A 23,381-nucleotide genomic window follows, 5' to 3' on the forward strand; every position below is an offset into this window, starting at 1 on the left:
CTAGGAGTTCTTTTTTTGAATTAAAACATTGCCAAAATCTCATTTCCTTAGCAGACTCTGAAGAGTAGAGCCCCCATAAAAGAATTTTTTTAAAGGCAAATAAAATACAAAGAAAGATTTGTTCAGATCGACCTTTGGGTTAAGAATAAGACATTTCTTAAGATCCTTTTGTAAAAATCACATTCAGACATAAACTAACAAAAATGTATGCAGCAATTATAGTAGCTCATGCATAATTATAATACTGGATAAAATAATATACTATTTTGTATGGGTTCTTAAAAAAATCTTTTTAAGGTAAAAGAAAGGTACATTTCTTGAATGTTTTGCACTGCAGAAGAAAACTGCCTCAGATCTATTCTCTTTACTTCTGGAAAGAGTTCCTTATATTTTCTTCTTCCTTTTTTTTTTTTTTTTTTTTTGAGATGTAGTTTCGCTCTTGTTGCCCAGGCTGGAGTGAAATGGCACAATCTCGGTTCACTGCAACCTCTGCCTCCTGGGTTCAAGTGATTCTCCTGTCTCAGCCTCCCTAGCAGCTGGGATTACAGGCATGTGCCACCATGCCCAACTAATTTTTGTATTTTTAGTAGAGATGGGGTTTCTCCATGTTGGTCAGGCTGGTCTCGAACTCCCAACCTCAGGTGATCTGCCCACCTCAGCCTCCCAAAATGCTGGGATTACAGGCATGAACCACCGTTAGGGACCTAGTCCTTTCACCATCCCTATGCCAGAACTGGGTGCTAGTAATTCAATAAGTGAATTCCATTCCGCCTCCTGCCTACAATGCTTGAGGTGATAAGGAATCTAATCAGAGCCAGTGAGGTTTTTGGTAAGGCTTATTTAAAATGATGCACCCCTCTCCTGAGCTAAAGCACAGTGTGCATAAGGATGTGACAGTTGGAACTGTTGTATCTGATTTGCTACTAAGTAGGGACAGCCCAGATCTGCCAAGGGACCATGGGATGCATCCTGAGGATGAAGATGACATTGCAAGAGGCAGAATGGAGAAACTACACCTCCGGTAAAACCTCATCTGAAGCCTGTCATAACTCCACCCTTTTCACCTACGTGCACCAGAATAGTTATTTTGTTGTTAAAGCCAATATTGGAGTTTCCTCTCACTTGCAATATTCGGTTCTAACCGATAGATCTGCGAGCCATGTGCCAGGCCCTGTACTGTGCCTAGCAGACACAATTTCCTAGTAAATGTCCTCAACAGTCCTTTGTGACAGCACTGTTATGGTCCCCATTTTAGATATGAAAAAACAGAGGCTTAAAACAATTAAGTGACTTGTCCAAAGTCACCAAGCCAGGAGGTCCTGAAAACATACATTTATATTTAAAACATTCTCATTAGGTTCAATACTTTCCAAAAGTAAAATCCTATATTACTTTTCTAACTTTTCAATTATTTTAAAAACTAGAACTTTCAGGATAAAGGTTAAGTAGTGTTGGGAGCCCAGTGCTGTTCTCATTGAGAAGAGAGGTAAAACCAACGTTCCTGACCTTTCTTTCCACATACATGTAGTTAAATCCTAAAATATACAGGCACTCTTGAGACAAGAAGTATATCTTGTCCACAGTTCTTTAGTAAGTAAAATCTTCAAACCAGGCAAAGCAACCCAAGGGTGTTTATTATCAAAATATCAGGGTTTTTCATGGAACCCAAAGGAAAAACAGAGAAGCCTGAGATCCTAAGGACATGTAATCAATGACTGAAACTATTAGGGCTCGTGGCAGCTATTCTACCTCCATCTTTGCTTCCTTCCCATTGTGTTTCTGCTTCAGTCTTCTCTCTCTCCAGATGGGATGCCTGGCTTTGGCTGCATGGAAATAGACAACCTCTGATTATAACAGTTATTTTCAAGGGGCCTATGGAGAAGAACCAGCTGCTCTTTATTCAAATTTTAAATTCCCTAAGAAGGAAGCATGATTGGCTGGACATGAATCAAGTGTTGACCTCTTGTGATCCGAGCACTATTGCAGGATCAGGTGGCATGAATAACCACTCTCAAGTGGCTGAGAGGTGAGGTGATCCTAGAGAGGAGGAGATTGGCTACACAGAAATCCAAAAAGCTGTTTGACTATAGGATTAGCATTAAAACAAACCAAGACAAAGTCGGAGCTAAATTCAGGATGCACAGAAGTTCAGGGGAGAACTGTGGGGCTGTCAGGTAACGGTTTGAGTCCCCAGGGAAACTTGAACTTGGTCATAAGAGATTTGGGAAGAAGACGGGAAGGTAATCCAAATAGGGAAATCTGAAACCTGAACAACAGAATGTGATCTTATGAATGAATGAAAGAATCATTTTTAAAATAAAATATGTAACAACAGAAGGAGACATTGAAAAAAAAAATGAACTGATGTTAAAAGTGGAGCTTTTTGGATATCCCTAAAGAGGTAGTAAGAATTATGTGGTGTCTCTTCGAATTCTTCCAGAAAGACAAGACGATAAATGAATTTCTTGACTAAGTGCTGGTTTTGAAGTGAAAGCTTTATCACCACAACTAAAAAATATTAGTCATTGATTAAATGATAATGAGTTTTTAAAATCCTTCTTCTTTCTCCCCCTGCTTCTAAACAACCCCATCTGCCTGACAGATCGATATAAATTGCTCCATAATTTAAAGGCCTAGTGTTTACTCAGAATGTTTGGTTTGTGTGTCTATTGCAGTCCACGTAGTGCAAATATGAAAAAAAAATCTAATTTTCTTAATGGAAAGTCTATAATTGATTCAATCTAATGTATTTCTGAAAGATTAATAAAGCTGCTTTTCATCATGGCAATAAGACAAATCTTAAACAAAAACTTCTCTCAGGAGTGAATGGTAACCCCAGTGACCTCCTTCTCATGATCTGCAAGCACTTTATAAACACATCCAAGTGGGATGTGATGGTTGGATCGACAGTCATCTCTCCTGAACTAAACTAGATTGCTTTCCCACTCAAGTGTAATAAAAATGTAAAACACAAATAATGACCTTTATTTATGCTTTCTAGATCAAACATTATGATTCTCAGAAATGATTTTTCAATTAATTCTAAAACAAGGTTATTAATATTAGTAGCTTGATAAATTATAAAATGCCTCTTTCTTTTCCTCTGTCTTCTCCCTTTTTCTTTGCCTTTCCATTATGTCACTCTCTTGTTTAAAAAAAAAAGTCCAATCTTGGTAAATGCCTGATTGAGGTCAATAGACACGGCTATGAAAAATGAGAACAAGAAAAGTTATCACTCATCTTTCATCTGGCACCTAAGTTTGAGAGCCTCCTGTATGTAATGCGCTGATTAGGTGCTGGAGACACAATGTGGAATAATTAAGACAGAATCCCTTGTCTCTTCTCTTCCTCTGGGATAGGCAGGTAAGTAGAGCAGTGAATAAAATAGAACTTTGTTGGGAGTGCTGTAAAGGAAACAAGGGACTAAAACAGAGAGAAATGGGAAAACCAACTTTAGAATGTATGCTCAGGAAAGCCTTGTCTCATTTTAGGTGATATCTAAATGGTATCTCATTTTAGATATCATTTGGGTGATACCTAAAATGAGAAGAAGCCAATTATCTGAAAAGTATGTTCTTGTGTGTGGGCAAGGCAGGGTGTCACCCCTCAGCAGGCAGTTTGAGCAGAACTAGAACATGGAGACTCTGAGCTGAGACAGGATAGATGGATTCTAGGAAGCAGAAGAAGATCAGTGTGGCCAGAGGTTAACAAGCCAGTGGAAGGATGGCATGAACTGAGTTGGACAGAGGTTCAGGGCCACGTCATGCAGGGTTTTATGCGTTATGGGGATGAATTTGGGTATTGGTTTTAAGAGCAGTGAGAAGCCACTGAAAAGATTTAATCACAGGACCTGATTCAGTTTCTGTTGCTGCTACCTGAATACAGGATTGGAAGGGCACAAGAGCAAAAGCAGAAAGACCCCTAAAGTAATTGTGGCAAAAAGGTGATAGTGGCCTGGACTACAGTGTGTTTGCAGAAATATAGAGAAGAGGATACATTAAAGAATATTTTGAAGACGGAGCTAGACCTAAGATGGATTGGGTGCAGGGGAGGTATCTGAGGAATAGGCAAGGAGGGAGATTTCAAGGACAACTTTTAGATTCGGGACTTGAATGATCATGTAGATGATGACGATGTTATTTATAAGACTAACGAAAACTAGGGAGGTAAGAGGAGAGTAACAACTAGGATGCTTTGGGCTACAGAAAGTCCAGGCTTAATGTGCTTTAAATCTTATGAAAATATGTCATTTAACATAACTAAGAGGTATACAGCAGCGCAGGATCCAAGTGCTGGACTTTAGGGCTCTGAGTCCACCGCTCTGTGGTTCTCTTAATTCTGCCCTGTTCAGTATGGGTCTATCCTCAGACACAATAGCTGCGACAGTTTCACGTATCAGTACATTTTTAGACAGAAGTGGCCATCTTGACCACTGTCTCCTTCCTATAAGTGAAGAAAGATTTTCTAAAAGTTTTGCAGAAGTCTTTACTCAGTTCTTATCGGCAGAATATAACTATCCCCAACCAACTGTATGCAGGAAAAAAGAGATCTTCATATTTTCTTGTATCAATAAGGATATTTTTCCCAAATTGAAGATAGAATTCTCTTCCCAAAATATGTTAGGAAATTGCAAATCATAAAATACAATCAGGATTTAGGTATTTACCCAAATGTATTGAAAATGTGTGTCCACTGAAAAACCTGCACACAGATGTTTATAGCAGCATTATTAACAATTGCCAAATTGAGAGCATCCAAGATGTCCTTCAATAGGTGAATGGATAAACAAACAGTGGTATATCCATATAATGGAATATTATTCAGTGATAAAAAGAAATAAGCTATCATGCAATGAGAAGACATGGAGGAAACCTCAATGCACATTTCTCCTTTTTTTAACCATCTAGCTTAAAATGTGATACATGCATGTTTCTAAGTGAAAGAAGCCACTCTGAAAAGACAACATACTGATATTCTGAAAAAGGGCAAAGCTATAAAGACAGTAAAAGGAATACTGGTTTCCAAGGGGCCAGTGGGGAAGAAGGGGAGAAATGAGTAGGCAGAGCACAGAGGATTTTTAGGGCAGTGAGACTATTCTGCATGATACTGTCATGGTGGATACATGACATTATGCATTGGTCAAAATCCACTCTGTACAACACAAACAGTGAAACTTAATGTAAACTATGGACTTTAGTTAATCATAATTTATCAATATTGGTTCATCAGTTGTTACAAATGTACCGCACTAATGTAAGTTAATGCTGAAATAGAGGAAACTCTGTAGGGGTTGGCAGTGGAGAGGAATTTATGGTTTCTGCTCAATTTGTCTGTAAACCTACAATTTTTTTTGAGACAGAGTCCCACTCCGTCACCCATGCTGGAGTGCAGTGATGCAATCTTGGCTCACTGCAACCTCTGCCTCCTGGGTTCAAGTGATTCTTGTGCCTCAGCCTTCCTAGTGGTTGGAACTACAGGTGTGTCCCACCACACCTGACTAATTTTTGTACTATTTGTAGAGACAGAGTTCCACCATCTTGGCCAGGCTAGTCTCAACTCCTGGCCTCAAGTGATCCACCTGCCTTGGCCTGACAAAGTGCTGGGATTACAGGTGTGAACCACCATGCCCGGCACCTACAATTACTTTTAAAAAAAAATAGTCTATTAAAATAAAATCAGGACTCTGCCAACAAGAAATACAGAATAAACAGAGAGTTGCATAGGTGGCTAATGATGTCTACAATGGGTGAGGGAAAGAACTAGTTTATTTTTAAACATCTTGAATTTGAAGTGTGAAGTATCATGTCGAATGTGTCAGGTAGGCAGTCAAATGTATGAATCTGACAGTCAAAGGATAGGCCTGGGCAAGAGATATGAATTTTGAAGGCGAGGGGTCAAAAATTCACGGGAATTAGTAAGACCTCTGTATTAGTCCATTCTCATGCTGCTATGAAGAAATACCTGAGACTGGGTAATTTATAAATAAAGGAGATTTAATTGACTCACAGTTTCTTTTTAAATTTTTTTTTAATTTTAATTAATTTTAATTTTTTTTTTTTTTTTTTGAGATGGAATCTCACTGTGTTACCCAGGCTGGAGTGCAGTGGCGCGATCTCGCTCGCTGCAACCTCCACCCCCCAGGTTCAAGAGATTCTCCTGCCTCAGCATCCCGAGTAGCTGGGATTACAGGCGAGCTGTAACTTTTGTATTTTTAGTAGAGACGGGGTTTCACCATCTTGGCCAGGCTGGTCTTGAACTCCTGACCTCATGATCCACCCGCCTCGGCCTCCCAAAGTGCTGGGATTACAGGCGTGAGCCACCGCGTCCAGCCAACTCACAGTTTCTTATCGCTGGGGAGGCCTCAGGAAACTTATAATCATGGCTGAAGGCACCTCTTTCCAGGGCAGCAGGAGAGAGAATGAGTGCAAGCAGGGGAAATGTCAGACACTTATAAAACCATCAGATTCTCACGAGACTCACTCATTATCACGAAAACAGCATGGGGGAAACTGCCCCCATGATCCAATTACCTCCACCTGGTCCCTCCCATGACACATGGGGATTATTATAATTCAAGGTGAGATTTGGGTGGGGACATGGAGCCAAACCATATTAACCTTCTAGGGAGAGGGAGAAAAACAGACGGTTCCAGGACCAGGTTTGAGAAACTGTGGCAGGAGAACAGGGTCTGGAGGCAGGGAACCCAGGCTGATTCACTCTGACTACTTAAAACTGAATGAAAAGGAAAACCTCACCTTTGCACACCCAAGTAACAAAAGAATCAGGGCTTACTCCCTTTGCAACCCACCCCCCGACCTTTTTTCTGCCTTGCAGATGAAAAATTAAAGTACCTCTGATTGGTCCCTTCCTGCAACCAATCAGACTGGTCATAGGCCAAGTCTTCATGTGTAACGTTGTAACTTCACTTCAGCCTCTGATTGGTCACCTTCTACAACCTATCAGACTGGTTGCAGGCCACTACTTCATTTACATAGGGTGTAAACCAAGTAACCAATGGGAAACTTCTAGAGGGTATTTAAACCCCAGAAAATTCTGTAACAGGCTGTCTTGAGCCACTTGCTGGAGCCCACTCCTGCTCTGTGGAGTGTACTTCTGTTTCAATAAATCTGTGTTTTTCTTTTGTTGGTTTATGCATTTTGTCTAATTCTTTGTTCAAAACACCAAGAACCTGGACACCTTCTACCAGTAACAGAACTACCACATTCAGAGGTTGAACTTGAAGGTGATGGCAATGAAGGAGAATGAGAAGGAGCAGGCAATGAGATTTTAGGAAAATGTGATGCCAAGAAAGCTAAGAGAGGAGAGTGCTTCAGGACACAGGGAGTGTCAAATCTTATATTATTAATTGGTTGTTGCTGGGGTTTCTTGGTTTTGGGTTTTTGTTTGTTTGCTTGCTTGTTTTTGTGGACAATACTTATTTTGGTTTAATTCCTTTTTTTGCTTACTATCCTTTCTTGAATTCCACGCCTTCCATCTGGCTTATTTTGTTTTTTGTTTTGTTTTGTTTTGCTCAGGAATTAGATAAATAACTCATTTAGTGAGGGTGAACTTCTTGGTTTGTGTCAGAAAATATGTTTGTTCAGCTCTTAATCTTGAGTGATTGTTTTGGGTATAAAATTCTAGGTGGACATTTTCCTTCAGCATTTGATGATACGATTACATTGTCTTTCTACATCAATTAACGCTAATAAAAAGCCTACTTTTATTTTGATTAGTATCTTTATAGGTTTTCTTTCTTTGGTAGTTTTTAAGAGTTTCTCTTTGTTTATGATAATCTGTAATTTCCTTACGATGTATTTAGGTGAAGATTTTGGTTTTGCACTATTCAGAACTTAATGTACTTTTTTCAACTTAAGATTTAAGTCTTGCAATTTGAGAAAATTTTCTAACATATCTCTTTAAATATTGTCTGTTCCAAATTTTTTTATTCTCATTTGAATCTTAGTTAACTTAAATTGGAGCTTCTCATTTTATCTTCCATGTGTCAACCTGTCTTTCATACTTCCCGAGACAGATCCAGGTTTTTTGGGACCTGCAGTTTAGACAATCTGGGAGTCTTTAAACTTAGACTCCCAGAAAAGATCTGGGAAAGAATACAAAAGTACGAGTAGAAAATTAGATATGAAGTACATATTTCTTTAGAATGAGAAAAGTAAATCAAATTGTAAATTGAAACAAAACAAACAAATTCTACAAACATAATAAACTCCAGAAAAATATTGTAATATGTATATTAACTACTGGAATACCTCCATAATAGTTTTATTCTTCTTCTTTTTTGGGTGCATATTTTCCTGTGACAATAATTATGTAATATATTTTTCAATTGAGGGAATGAAAAATATTTAATCTCTCCTCTAGCTTGGTTATTATTGACAGTTTTTTTTAGTGCCACAAGTCATCATTGGTCAAAAAATGTGCATGGACTCTTGAATGCTATCTAACATAAGAAAAGTATGACAGAAGCCAAGCGGAATGAAAAATTTCTGCAGTCTTCATCAATTGCAGTTAAAAATCTCACTTTGCAAATTTGTTTAGCAACATATAACAGTATAAACACACTGCTTAGGAGGAGCATATGCTGAAGGGTCTATGCAATTGAGGGGCCCTAGAGCTTAAGCATCATTACTTCATTATAAATCCGGTAAATCAGTCTCTGTATATTTCCTGTTTATTTCTTTCTGCAAAATTCTATTTTGCATTTCATTAATTCTCTTTTCAATGAAGTTAGTCTACCATTTAGCCCATCTATTGACTTTTTCACTTCAATGACTTTTTTTAATCTCTGAAATTGTTTTTTCTTTTTCACGCCTTCCTATAATTTTCATAAAATAATATCTATTATTCAGTTCATTCTTCATATATTCTAAACATTTTAAAGATACTGATATCTTAATTTATCCTAAGTTGCTCTATTATCTGTAATTCCAGTCATTGGAATGCTTCCAATCATTACAGGGGCAGACAATCACAGCGTGGTAGACTGCCTTGGTGTTTTGTAGCTTTTGATTGTATGCTAATTATGATGACAGTCTTACATGTGTCCTGGCTTATGAAGGCATCTCCATGGAGCACTTTTCTGTTTATCTTTATGAATACAGCCCAGATCTGATACTTTGTCATACATAGGGCCTGCAGTTTTGACACCATCTCTGCACTAGTATTAAAATCCCATCCTCTTGTTGAAAACAGATGTAAGATAATTTGCTCATTCAGGAAATAGCAGATTTAGGAGGATAAATATTGTTATTTTTCTATGGATAGAGGTAGAAGTTGATACCACTCACCAACACAAACACACATAGAACTGGAAAGATGGTCACTAGCAGCTCCCAGTATCACTTTCCAACAGCTTTATGACTGGAGAGAGAAATAAACTTCTATCTTCCAGTTTCAGTTTGCAAATTCCAGTGTACAATGCTCCTCTTGAATGTGGTGTTCAGAACCAAATGGCCTGATGTGAGCCAAACATCATTAAAAAAATAATAACTCTTATACAATTGAGATTGACATTCTAATTCTGTTTACATGATTGCAGAGTTTTCTTGCAGCTATTGGCTGATGTTTTTAATCACCTGTTATTTTTCACACGTGGACACAAGTACTCAACATAGGAATCCTCCGTTCTGTAATTGTATGATTAATTTTTTACACCTAAATTTAGGGATTATATGTATCCCTTTTACATTTAATCTTACAACTTTCCCCACATAATATCCAAGGTTTTTTTTGGAATATTTATTCTACCATCTGGGTGAACAGATGGATGGATGGATAAAACATCTAACATTACTCCACTCAGTAGAGCTGACTGTTTTACAGTCAGCAGTGCTGTTCTAAAACTATTTCAAGCTCTGGATCCTGCTTCTATTATTTCCCTATCATTGCCCCACTTTCTCACTTTTTTTTTGGATATTGCAAGCAGCCACCACTAGCAGCCAAGGAAATTGCAACTGAAGAGAAAAGCTTATCATAAAGAAATAGTAATTTATGAAGTGGTACCCCAGTGGCCTGGATTATTAAAGGCTCCCAATGAGCCTAACTCCCTTTGGAGGAGCAGTTTATGCAGTAGGAGAAGCTGATTCAACAGATTTCTGATTCTGTACCCCCTCCTGGTATAGGGTATGCTATCACCAACTCTGCTAAGTGATCAAGTTTCATGGCACATGTAATGATAGCACAGCGGGACTTCAGTAAACAACAAAAATTAAGAGGTAGCTAGAGAAAGCAAACAATTACGGAAGAGAAGACTTAAGGATGGGGAGAGGTGGCTGCTAAGGCAGAAAATTCTTCCTGTTTCAGGCTTAAGTCTAGGGAAACATAAATACGGTAGTCTATTGTACAACTGTCCAATCAGAATGGGTTTTGGCCACTATCAGCCTGGGAATGTTTGTAACAAGCAATTGTAAGAGTTATTTGGCTGATTATTAGTCCCTGAAACATTCTGTCATTCTGTGCTAAATAATAATAGTAATAATCATAATAATAATTTCAAATTCTTTTGCACAATGATCTTTTAAAAACTCAGCATACTCTAATTCCTAGCAAAATATTATTTGATAAGGGATATGGCATCATATTACTAATCTCTCAAAAGCTCTTGAGGGATATCATGTTATCCCATTGGCTATCTCTGACTATAGTCTTGGTTAAATGAATGATCTCCCTAGAGATGATGAGTCTAACAGGTATAAAAGACTTGATTCTTTTATTAAGTGATTTTTTTCTCAAAACTGTAAAGTCCTCTGTGTGTATATTTAAACCCTAGAATTGATTGTATTTCCCCTTATATAACTCCCTTAAAGAAAAAAAGTCTATAAACCTATCAGAGTTCTCTTTTGGGGGATCTTCACTCGTGTTAATGTTTCTGCCATGCCTCCAAAAGCTCCCTTCCACATTCCCTATTTCCCCTTCTTTGTATCTTCATTTTTTATTGACTTATTCATAGAAGGAAAATCTGTTTCTTGGTTTTCTGGTGGTGCTTAACCCATATGTTCTTTCAATAAAGTGAATATTTACGATGAGACATTATTATAGATATTAAAATGCTGACAACACCACAAATATCATAAAATCCAGAAAATAACAAAATAATTAACTGCTTGGCAATCACCATAATCCTTTTGCTGTTGTCGTTGTTGTTGTTACCTACACTTTGTTTCTTGTTTTTTGTTTGTAAAATACATGTAGCAGAAAATGTATCATACTTTAAAATGCTAAAGATTAGCATTTGTGATTCACTATATGCTGATTGTTTTGAAAAGCTCCTTCATGGGTCCTATTTCATGTTTGAAAGATGCTAGCCAAAATCCCTCTTAAGCAAAGAGGAAATTGCTTCTTCTTCCTTGATTCTGGATTGTCTTCTTCATCCTCTTCAGGAATAGAGAAAGCAAGGAGGCTGGGCAAGTCAGTGAATCCCAATTCCCATGTAGCTGTCAGCTGCAGCCCTGACAAAGCCTCTGCAATGTCTTTCCTAGGGGGCTTAGCTGAGCAGTGCCTGAGCTGTGCAGCCCTCCCTTGGTAGCAAACGTCTGCATGTGCTGATTTCTTGTCAGGGTAATGATTGCCCAGGATGGTGATTTCTTGTACAGGATCGCTGTTGTGTTTCATGAATATGTGAGTATGTTGGAGCGGGGTGTTGGAGGAAAGATCTTTAGCTCAGCAAACAACAAATCAGCAAATCTACCAAAGTCTCAGTCTCTGCCCCAAGATAGTGAAGAAGTATAAATTCTGGTTTGATTTTAATTGACTAGAATTAGATTTAAAAAGACAGATTTCAGTTTTTCTGTGTTAAGACTAAGTGCCTTTTCATTTATGTTGTTTATTAAGTAATATACACGGAAAATAAATACAGATGAAAACTATGCTGACCTAAATAACTATTTGCCTTGTCTTCTGCAGATGTAATTTGAAAGCCTGGATAAAGAAAATAAAGTTCCTTAGGGTTTCATGTGATTACAAAGGAAACACTCCAGAAAACTAAAATGGCAAATATATTTAAGGTAATTCTCAGTGAATAGACTTGGGTTGCCACGATCCATTTTATTATTGCTTTTCTAAATTGCTTTCTTACCGTTCTCTACCAGAGCCTCAGATCAATCTCTATGAACTGTTGCGAGAACTTGTCCAATGTAATGACACCTGGCACAGAGCTGTAATTATTTTACGTGCAGGGCATGTTATGCTGTGCACTAGGTCTTTTGCTTCATTAAAAGACTTTGAGTCTCATAGTAGGCTTTAAGCACAAAAGAGGGCACCATACGGCAAATGTTTTAGTTTAAGTAGAATTTCTCCAGAAAGCAAGGAGCGCAAGGTCATGGGCATTTGGGAAATGAGAGGTGGTGGGGAGGCATCTAGAGCACAGCACATGTTATTGATTTATTGCCTCTCAGCTCCAAATCCTCCTTTCTTTCCATGGAGCTGAATTCTGTAAATACCTTCCCATCACCAGCTGGCCCAATGTTCAGCTCTGTCAGTGGAGGAGCACTGAAGGAAAGAGTGTTTTCTCTTGTTCTGCTGTACTCACCTTGTTGGGCTCCTGCAGAGGGTGCAGTTGTTTCAACAGTGCCTAGGGGCCAGCAGCAAGTGCTCCCACCTGTGGCAGCTTCCCCAGCATACCCTTGGGATCTGAAGCGCCTCACTGCGGCCAGCTTTCCAGCACTCTCCTTTTGGGCCGCTTCCTAGGAGAAGGTCCACTCCAGTTCTCTGCACACTTCCCGAGGAAGCTTCATAATAGAGTATTAGTGAGCATGGTTTCTCCCCTAAAACATTTTCCCCAGCTCCCCACAGTCTGTAGAGTTCTGAGGCACAGCACCTTCATGAGGACAGCTTCCCTCGAACTCCAGGGGGAGGATTTCCAGCAAGTCCCACCAGAGCGGTGCCACAGTGAACTGCTCCATGCCCCTCCACAGTCGGCATCTCAGCCCTGGAGGAGCGGCCTTTTTCTTGGGTGCTCTATTCCAGCCCCAGGGTTGTGTCTCCCTATGTCTACTGTTCTTTACTTGTTCACATTCTCCATGCTTCTATTAGCTGATTCCTCATTACTGAAATCCCCTATTACTTATGTTAAACTTTCCCTATTTTTATGTGATTTCTGTCTCCTGTTGGACTCTGACTGATAGAACCCCTCAGTGATGAAGAAGAGAGAAAGGTTCTCAGTGCTTCACAGAAAGAAATGCTGCTTTTCCCCTGAGCATTTCTGTTCCATTTACCCATCTTCCTAACAACACCCTCCCTGCTCTCTGTGCTTGGTCATCAATGGCTTAACCCCATTGAATATTCTTCCCATAAAGTTCTCCTACTTCCCTCACTCCCCATTTCCCCAAATCTGTGCCTGTCTTAGACAAAATCTTGGGGGGATGAGTAAGAAAAATCACTTAATTTCTCCATGAAATGTACCAAAGTAAAACCTGCACCTTGACCTTTAAGAAAATTCCCAACTTTATATTCTGTAACAGATACTTGAATAAGACTCTGACTTGATCAATATTGCAAACTGCCAAGTCTGTGAAAGTTCCTGAAAATCATGCTGAGAAACAGCAGAAATTTGTTCATAATATGAAGGTCAGTTGAGAATTTCTGAATTGCATTGGACAGGATCAGAGCCACGATGGCCTGGTTTGACACTATAATCTGTCTCAACCGTGGCACACAGAAAATCGGTGTTCATTATATAATTTTCCAGTGCATGACCAGAGTAGTGACAAATTTACTTCCCATGATGATTATAAATAAAAGAAATGCACTGTAAGTGAAAGTTAGAGATGCTGAAATATACACTACACTTACTTCTTTGATCTGATTCCTCTACTGGCCTTTATCCTCTTGGCCCAAATAGACATGCACTCCAATTATTTCTCTAGGTGTAGGTAACTTTAATCTCACCTACAAAAAGAAAGATTCATTTGAAAAATTAGCATCTGAGCATAAAATATGAAACAAACAATAGACTTTTGTCCAATAACAGAAATACGTGACCAGATTCCATTTCACAAGCATGCTGCAAAGGGTATAGAGCTATTCATTTTATATCTGAAACCCATTCATTTAAGAATATGACATAAAACCCAGTTCCCAAAACCTGCATAAATATTGTACTGAGGCTCAGCCTAGGTAGTGCTTGGCTTTGCAAGTTTCATTTTGATATACATTATGGTCTGTTCACCTCTTCAATTAGTCTCAGAGGTGAAAGACATAGAGGATTTTTCTCTTGAAGCACTATGAATCTCAGAGGGTATAGTAGCAGAAGGGTTTTAGGGGGTGGAAAAGGGTGAGAGCTGAATGGGGCCCGTATAGGGGATGTGCAGAGTGTCGTGTGGATTCGAGTGCTAAAGATGAGGATGGCCTTGGCCTCTGGAAGTAATCAGCATATATAGAGATGAATGACACCATGATATTAATCCTGGCCGACCCTAGTCAGATAGCAGAAACAAGACTTTGGATGCTGAGGAGTAGAGAAGTCAAAATACAGAAAATGCTAGAAAAAGAACTTAACAAAGATAAATGTGGAGAGTGGGACGAGTGGTGCAGAGGACTGCTATTTTTTTAAGCCATTAATTTGTTAAAAAGTAAAATGGTCTGAAAGGCATCATTTTGATAATAATTTTAAAAACTAATTTTGAGCCACAGATAAAGATCCAATGAAGCCTCTCAAACCCCACCAACATCTCTGAAAGCCTAAGGCCCTGTAACTGTGAGTTACAGTGCTTGTTACATTCCAAACGTTTATCTCAAACCCAGACCTCCCTCTCAGTTTCCTACCCCACATATCCAAATGCCTTTTCAAAATATCTACTTGTATGTCTAATAGGAACCTCAAATTTTATATGTCCAGAACCCAAATCCTGATCTTTTTCTCCCTATTATCACCAAAACTAAAACTAAAACAAACTCCTGCATAGAAGTCATACATAACCAAATTGCTCAGATCATTTCATTGCATAATTCCTTCCAAATCCTTTGCCCCCTTGCGCTTTGTTTGTGGTCTTATGTTTTTTATGCTTTTTAAAATTTTTTGACAAAATATATGTAACATAAAATTTATGATTAACATTTTTAAGTGTATAATTCGGTAGTATTAAGTACATTCACATTGTTGTGCAACCATAACCATTATCCATCTCCAGAACTCTTTTCATCTTGCAAATCTGAAACTCTGTACCCCTTAAACAACAAATACCTTCAGCCCCTGGCAACTATCATCTAATTTCTGTCTCTATGAATTTAACTACTCTAGGTATCTCATATAAGTGGAACCATACAGAATGCATCCATTTGTGACTGGCTTATTTCACTTAACATATTGTCCTCAAGGTTCATCTATGTATCAGAATTTCCTTTCTTTTTAAGGCTGAATAATATTCCATTGTATGTATACACCACATTTTGTTTATCCGTTCATCTGTCAATGGACATTTGTAATGCCTCATCTTTGGCTATTTGAATAATGCTTCTCTAAATGCAAGTGTACAAGTATCTGTTTGAGACTCTTCTTTTAATTCTTCTGGATATATACCCAGAAGTGAAATGGTTGGATCAAATTGTTTGGTATGTTCTTTGGCAAAACTACAACCCTGGTCAAATTCTCTCTCTCTCTCTCTTCCCCCACCCCCATCCGCCCCCGTCTCTCACTCTCTCTCTCTCTCTCTCTGTGCCTAATTTAACCCTGCACTCCTGCAGCTGTTCATGGCAGCAGAAGAAAAAAAACATTAAATTCTCTCAATTCCTGACTAAAAACTAGTATGACCAACCATCCTGGTTTGCCCAGGACTATTCCATTTTTAGCACTGAAAGTCTAAATCCCAGAAAACCCATGAATTCCAAGCAAACTGGGACAGTGTGTCACCCTACCAGAAACCTGAAACAGGCCTTTGATCGCACCTTGCAATCACATTATGCTTTCCTAGGCCTTTTATCCTCCTACTCCCTCCATCTCCCCAGTCCTTTCCCTGCCAACCCCTAGTAACCACCATTCGACCCTCTGCTGCTATGAGTTAAACATTTTAACTTTTTGAATTTCTACATATATGTAAGATCATGTTGTATTTGTCATTTCATTCACACCTTCTCCTCACTCCTTAAGCCTCCAGCACATCTCCTCTCCTCACTCTCAACTCATTATCTTGATTCCTATTCCAATGATTAAACAGAAGCATCCAGAAATTAACTTTCCAGATTCCTACCACCATCTACCCACTTGCCATGGTCTATACCCACAATCTTTGACTTCCCTCCTAGTACCTATCTGTAAATTATCCATTTACCTAGAGAGGAACTCTCCGTGTTCCTCTCTAAAGCCACTTCCTTGTTTTGTGAACTACATCCCATTCCTTCTCATCTACTGAAGAATCTCTCTCTAGCAATTATCCCCTCATTTTAAACATCAATTTCTCCTTTACTGGGTTATTTCCAAAAACAATAAAATATTCTGTTATTACTCCTGTGATTAAAAAAAACAAAGAAAAAAAACCCCACTTCCCCCGTCAGCTGTTAGACCATGTCTCTAATCTTTACAAGCAAAACTCTCTGAAAGCATTTTCACATATTTTCTCCAATTCTTCTCCTCTCAGTCTCTCTTAAACCCTCTTGAACCTAGCTTTTTGTTCCCTACCATGATATTAAATCTGCTATTGTCAAAATTCCCAATGATCTTTATGTTGCTAAATTCAATGATTGATTTTCAGCCCTCCTCTTACTTGTTAATAACATTTGATAAGTTAGATGAGTTGCATCTGATAGGTTGATGTACTTGGTCAGTCCTTGTTATCTAATACATTGCTGGGTCTTCCTCCTGTCTCCTCATTTCCTTTTCTTCTCTTTCTTGACTTCTGAAAATCTGGCGTGCTCTGTTCTGTTTTTGGCCCTTATCTCTTTTAGATTCAAACTTTTTAAGAAAAAGTTATTAATTTTAAAAAATTGAAAAAAATGTAGATATTTATGGTGTACAAGATGTTTGAAAACATACATATATATATGTAGTGGAATGGCTAAATCAACCTAATTAACATATGTATTATCTCACATATTTGTGATGGTAAAATCTTTCTTATCAATTTTCAAGCATATAATACATTGTTATTTTTGTACAATAGATTTCTTGAACTTGTTCCTCCTGTCTAACCAAAATTTTGTAAACTTTGACAAACATCTCCCCAATCCCTTCCCTGCCAACCCCTGGTAACCACCATTCGACCCTCTGCTACTACGAGTTAAACATTTTAACTTTTTGAATTTCTACATATATGTGAGATCATGTTGTATTTGTCATTTCATTCTTGGCTTATTTCACTTAAAATAATGTTCTTTAGGTTCATCCATGTTGTCACAAATGGCAGAATTTTCTGTTTGTAAGGCTGTATAGTATTCCACTGTGTATATATCCCACATTTTCTTTATCCACTCATCCACTGATGGACACTTGGGGTGATTCCATATCTTTATCTTGGCTATTGTGAATTGTGCTGCAATGAACATGTGAGTGCAGGTGTCTGTTCAACATACTGATCTTATTTCCTTTGGATATATGCCCAGTAATGGGATTGCTGGATCACATGGTAGTTCTATTTTTAATTTTTTGAGAAACCTCAATACCAGTTTCCATAATGACTGTGTGCTTCCCACCAACAGCGTGCAAGGGTTCCCTCTCCTCCACATCCTCACCCACACTTGTTATCTTTTGTCTATTTGATAACAGTCATTCTAACAGCTGTAAGGTGACAGCTCACTGTGGTTTTAATTTGTATCTCTCTGATGATTAGTCATGTTGAAAATTTCTTCTATATCTGCTGGCCATTTGTATGTCTTCTTTTGAAAGATGTCTATTGATGGGGTTCAGGACATGCTACCTCAAAATATGACATGTCGGCATTTTGAAACCACCCTTACAAGGCTGATGAGAATTATAAGCCAAGATTTCAGCAAAATTATAGTTAGGCATTAATCAGGGTGCATTGGTGCACCTAGATCCACTTTCTTACAGCTGCTGACTAAGAAACTACATAGAGCATGCTGACTCGGCTTCTGCATTGTTCCTGTAGATAAGATTTGTGATATAAAATTATAAAACCTTTTGTACTCAATAATTGCCTAAGGTATTTTTTGTTTTTATTTTATTTTTTATTTTTTATTGAGATGGAGTCTTGCTCTCCTGTCCAAGCTGGAGTGCAGTGGCACGATCTTGGCTCACTGCAACCTCCACCTCCTGGGTTCAAGCCATTCTCTTGTATCAGCCTTCTGAGTAGCAGGGATTACAGAGGCATGCCACCCATGGCCGGCTAATTTTTGTATTTTTTAGTAGAGACGGGGTTTCGCCATGTTAGCCAGGTTGGTCTCGAACTCCTGACCTCAAGTGATCCTGCCTCAACCTCCTAGAGGGCTGAGATTACAGGCATGAGCCACTGCACTCAGCCAAGAATTGCTTAAGGTATTTTTAAGTCCTTAATTCCAGCAGAATGGCTGATGCTAACCAGTCTGAAGACTCCCCTTACAAGGGAACTGACTCAGCACAAGAATGCAGTTTCTACATCACCCTGTCCGATGATTTCACATCTCACTTCTTGACCAACTGGCAATCCCCACACTTCAGCCCATTCCCCATCCAGACCCCTTAAAACCCCTACCCTCAAACCTCTTGGGAAGGTAGATTTGAGGTTTCTTGTTGTTAAGCTGCCCTACAATTATTAAACTTTTTTTCTGTTGCAACCCCTGGTGTCCCGGTATATTTACTCACTGTGCATTAAGCAATGAACCTATTACAGTTACAATTTGAGAAAACAGCAGAAGCAGGAAGGTCTCTCTGACTGTCTCCCACCCTCATGCCCTGAATAAGGCCTTCATTCCAGAGGCGCCCATCCTATACACAGAGAAAAGGAATGTTCTTATCTCTGAAGACATACAAGAAACAGTGAAGAATCTGAACAAACAGGCCTTGTTAAGTTTCTCCTAGTTTATTACCATTAGATCATACCCCTTTTATCCAATTATACTTCTCTGTAGCTATCTGCTTTTTCATCAAATTTAGCATAAAAATACACATTCTCTGTTTCTTTGGGAGTTTATTTCCAAAGGCTCCCAAGTCACATAAAACTTATTTTAAATAAATTTGTAATTTTTAAATTAATCTGTCTTCTGTTATAGGAGCCACAATCATGTACCTTGTGGTGAGTAAGGAAAATATGTTTCTTTTCCTTTACTATTCAGGGTTTTTGTCCATTTTTAAGTGTGGTTATTTATTTTCTTGCTATTGTGCTGTCTGAGTTCTTTATACATTTAGTATATTAATCCCATTTCAGATATATCATTTGCAGATATTTTCTCCCATTCCAAAGGTTGTCTTTTCACTCTGTTGTTTCCTTTGCTGTGCAGAAGAATTTTTAATTTGATCTCATCCCATTTGTCTATTTTTGCTTTTGTTACCTAACCTTTTGTTAGGCATTATTTGATCCACACTCATTCTTTTGGTGATCACACCCAGCTTCCTGCCTTTAAAGATGCTGACTGCCCTCAAATTTACATCTCCAACCCAAACCTCTCTCCTGAACTTCAGCTTCACACACTTTAGTTGCCTAACTAGCATCTCCATTTGGAAGTTAAATAGACATCTCAAATATATCCCAAAACTGAAATTTACAATCTTTATTATCTCATTCTGAGCTTTTTCTCCCTAAAGGCTTACCTGTCATAAATGATGGTAAATGTATATTTTCAGTCTCTTAAGCCAAAATATTTGGAACCATCCTTGAGTCTTATATATTTCTTTCACAGTTTATATCCAAATTATCAGAAAATGCTATTTGGTCTACCTTCAAAATACACCATGTTGCAGTTGGTGTTTTGCTGGTGTTTCTGCTGTTCAGTAAGGGGTGGCTGTGACATTTTCCTGGCAGTTTTTCTGCTTCAGCTTGGGTAATTTCAAAATAACAGAAAAATAGAGCAAGCTAATGAATCAAAGGGTATAGCATGGGTGTGATACTTTAATTGCTTCTAAGAATTTCCTTTTTTTCCAAGAAGTTATACTTAGAAACACATACACGTAGCTGAAGAAAGATGAAAAGTAAAGTAAGACTATAGCTCTGGTACAATGGTTTAATATGTTCTGTACAGGGTCTATCACATTCAGTGCTTAATGACTACTCACTGACACAAATAATACTATATTACATTTATATAGTGGCTTTCTGTGTGCACAGTGTTGTTATATGCATCTCATTCAACACACTTACTCTTTACAACAATCCTACCAGACACTGAAGTCCTTGAGGGCAGAGAGTGCTTTGCATCCCCAAATGCTAGCAAAGGGCCTGGCGCTCAGTGATTGCCCAGGAAATGTTTGTTGAAGTGGTTGACTCACTGACATAGGCTTATTATCCTCATTTTACAGCTGATAAAATAAGACTCAAAGAGATAGAATGACTTGTTCAATATCACCAAGCTAATAACTGGGAGTCAGCCATCTTCTAATTCCCAAGTGAGTGTTCTCCACAATAATCACAAGCTATAATTACTTCGGAATGAGTTATGGCATCTCTGTAAAGTGGGATATAACACATTAGAGTAATAATCTAACACAGTATGATTGCTAAAGATTTAGTGCAGATCTCTGCCACAAAAGCAAAGCTAAATATTGGGGCAATATTTTGCCAGAGATCTGAGTTATTTGCTTTTGCAACAAAGAGTCCACACAACGAGAGAATGCTATGGGGCTTCCAGAAAGATGGTCATCTCACCTCTATTTGAATACTGCTCCCGGACAGTCCACTCAATATTGGAATCTTTATTGTTAGAAAGATATTCCTTATTTAATATAACAAATATCTACTGAATTTCTACTGTCACTGAATCAAAGCTAGGTCTACTCACTCAGTGCAATACAGTGCACTAAAGCCAAACATCCACAGAGAGGTTTTACAGCAAGAGAAAGGAGGGTGTTTACTTGCAGGACACCAAAAAAGGAGAATCAGGAAGCTCATGCTTAAGACTCAACCTCCCTGGTGATTTACAAGCAAGGGTTTTTAAAGGCAGGGGTACATTTAAGGAAAGCAGAAGTTAAAGGCAAAATCATGAATCAATACATGGAGGTTATACACTGATTTGGCCTAAAAAGGCGGGATATCTTGAAGTGGAGGCTTACAGGTCATAGGGAGATTCAAAGATTCTCTGAATCGCTGTTGGTTAAAGAAGAGAAACTTTGTCTAAAAACTTGGGGTCAGCAGAAATGAATGTTAGGGTCTGGCCTGTGGGAATGACTTTCTCCAGGCCTCTCAGGAAGAAATTTAGAACATACAACCGCTGTTGGAGTTCAGTCCTCAGTTCCCCCTTATCTGAGGTCTATGTGCCAGCAGATGGCATTGTCTATTTGTCGGGGTCTAGGTTTCTGAAAAACAACTCAAGGACATATGTTAAGATGTTATCTTTAGTTTCTATAGAAAAACAAACATCTTGTGACTCTAACTTCCTTGGCTATTTTCTTAAGTTATTATTACTTGCTTGCTTATCAGGTTGCCTATTTCCTTCTTAAGGCTAGGCAGGTGCTGAAACTTTCCTTGAAGGAACTCAAGATTGTCCTTTATTTCTGTGCTTGGTGGTTGAGGGAGCAGCAGGCCCCCAAGAGTGGCGGCTGCTCTAACTACTATCAGTCGTTTGGAGTTTTCTACTCCATATGTTTAATCTTTGTCTACCTCCCTACCCTACTCCACCTACCTTTTTAAATCTCTGAAGACTACTATCATACCTACTCTAAGTAGCCCCATTCCTTCCTTCTGGGTTATTTTCAACCATGTTTCATGTGACATCATGTCCATATTTCTCATCATCCTGGTCCTCATGCTCTGAATAAAAATTAGATTATCACGAGTCCTCTTAAAATATACTTAGCAGAACTTAATACAATTCCTCAGGATAATTTGAAAATGCAGGCTAGGTCTTCTCTTCCTTGACTCTCCCTAAATTTAGTTGACAGAATTTCAAATAATTGCCTTTTTCCCAAATGTATTGCTTCATGTAGAGTATACTAAATGTGTGTTCAACTAAAGAACAATTTTTTCAATTCACAGAAACTTTTGCCCAGAGAGCTGCACCAAGCCTGTGCACTCACAATTTTTTAAAGATCCTAATAAACAACTTCGTAATTTTCTTGAAGTTCATCTTCATTGTTTCTGTATAGCTTTTGACATTGAAGGCTAAACACACCAAGTTTGCAGGCCAATTTTACCTAAACAGTAATTCTTCCTCAACCACAGGTAAAGTCCTGGGCTTGGGCTATTCTACCCTTAGCAGCTCTTGGTAAACTACGCATTACTCAGCCCATCCTTGAAACCTCATATCCCACAGGATTTGCCATAGTCCCCTAAGTAGGACCCATTGGACAGAAGCACTTTCCCCACAAGCCCTCCTGAAATCAGCATTTGCATTACTGGGTTTGACCTTAGTTTTCTGATTGCTAGCCACCTCTGTATAAGTGCTTGACCTGATTTTCTTTATGTTTAGCTATTGGCCAGGGTCATGTTCTAACTAGGTAGAACACTTGGCATCTCAACTTCATTCTATCACCTTCTATATGAAAATTTCACTGGCTCTGTTCTGCCCACCAGATTGGACTACCGTAGATATTGATAGCTCCTCAATCGAGCTGAGGTTCACAGTATCCTTTCGGACAGGTATCTGGACTGCAGGTCTCCCTTTTCTAAGAGTGGCCTTACAGCTGGATCACGTCCCCTAAGTCCTGGCTTCATCCCAAGTTCTAGCCTCCATCTCTCCTAATCTGCCTGTGTACATCTATGATTTCAGCAAGCCTCAGTCCAAAAGCAAGCCTGCTAAAACTCCTGTAATAATCTTTCACTTGACCTTGTCTCTCATAAACTGTCGTCTACACTTTGTTGATTTGATAAGCTTATTTTTTTCTTCACTCAACTTGTGAACAACATCAACAAAAAATGTTGTTCAGTCTTTTCCAGTACAAAAAGAAAGAAAAAAAACTGTTGACTTGAGCTATGTCAGCCTGCGTGAGGCTTCTCTCTAGTTTTCAAAACAATCACCAATCAAAACTGTTTGGGTAAGGTTGCTTAAGCACACTATAATTGAATTCACATTTTACAATTTTATAGTGGAAACAAGAAAGATGTAGTCAAATATTTGCCTAATTTAATGCTATTTCTAGGACAGTCTCTTAATCCACTAATCCTAGTTTAAAAAGAGAAGAAAATGAGATTTATTTAGCATGAGTTCTTCCTAGTGAACCTATTTTAGTCCCTCATATACATGCTTAACGATTTATACTTATTGCAACTACAAACAGGTGGAAACAGCCTGGGATTAGTTAAATAGTGGCAAGAGATGACTCCTACAGGTAACAGCTTCCCTTGACA

The 23,381-nt window shown here is 38.5% G+C and overlaps 1 long non-coding RNA gene across 6 annotated transcripts in view; it reads right to left on the reverse strand.

The window, feature by feature from the left end:
* The window catches only part of LOC129060063 (uncharacterized), a 68,233-nt gene that overhangs the window by 31,597 nt on the left and 13,255 nt on the right, over positions 1-23,381 (reverse strand). For 2 of the 6 annotated variants that reach the window (XR_010140344.1, XR_008526426.2), the window contains exons 2-4: positions 13,810-13,905; positions 12,548-12,746; positions 1,750-1,823 (exon numbers count right to left, since the gene is read on the reverse strand). This is a non-coding gene — a long non-coding RNA (uncharacterized LOC129060063). Of the gene's footprint in view, positions 1-1,749; positions 1,824-12,547; positions 12,747-13,809; positions 13,906-16,715; positions 16,898-19,820; positions 19,919-23,381 lie in introns of those variants that run through there. The other 4 variants (XR_010140345.1, XR_010140343.1, XR_010140341.1 and 1 more) reach the window with 4 other exon arrangements.

The sequence above is a fragment of the Pongo abelii genome, chromosome 5 (genome assembly GCF_028885655.2).
Source record: "Pongo abelii isolate AG06213 chromosome 5, NHGRI_mPonAbe1-v2.0_pri, whole genome shotgun sequence".
Taxonomy (NCBI): domain Eukaryota; kingdom Metazoa; phylum Chordata; class Mammalia; order Primates; family Hominidae; genus Pongo; species Pongo abelii.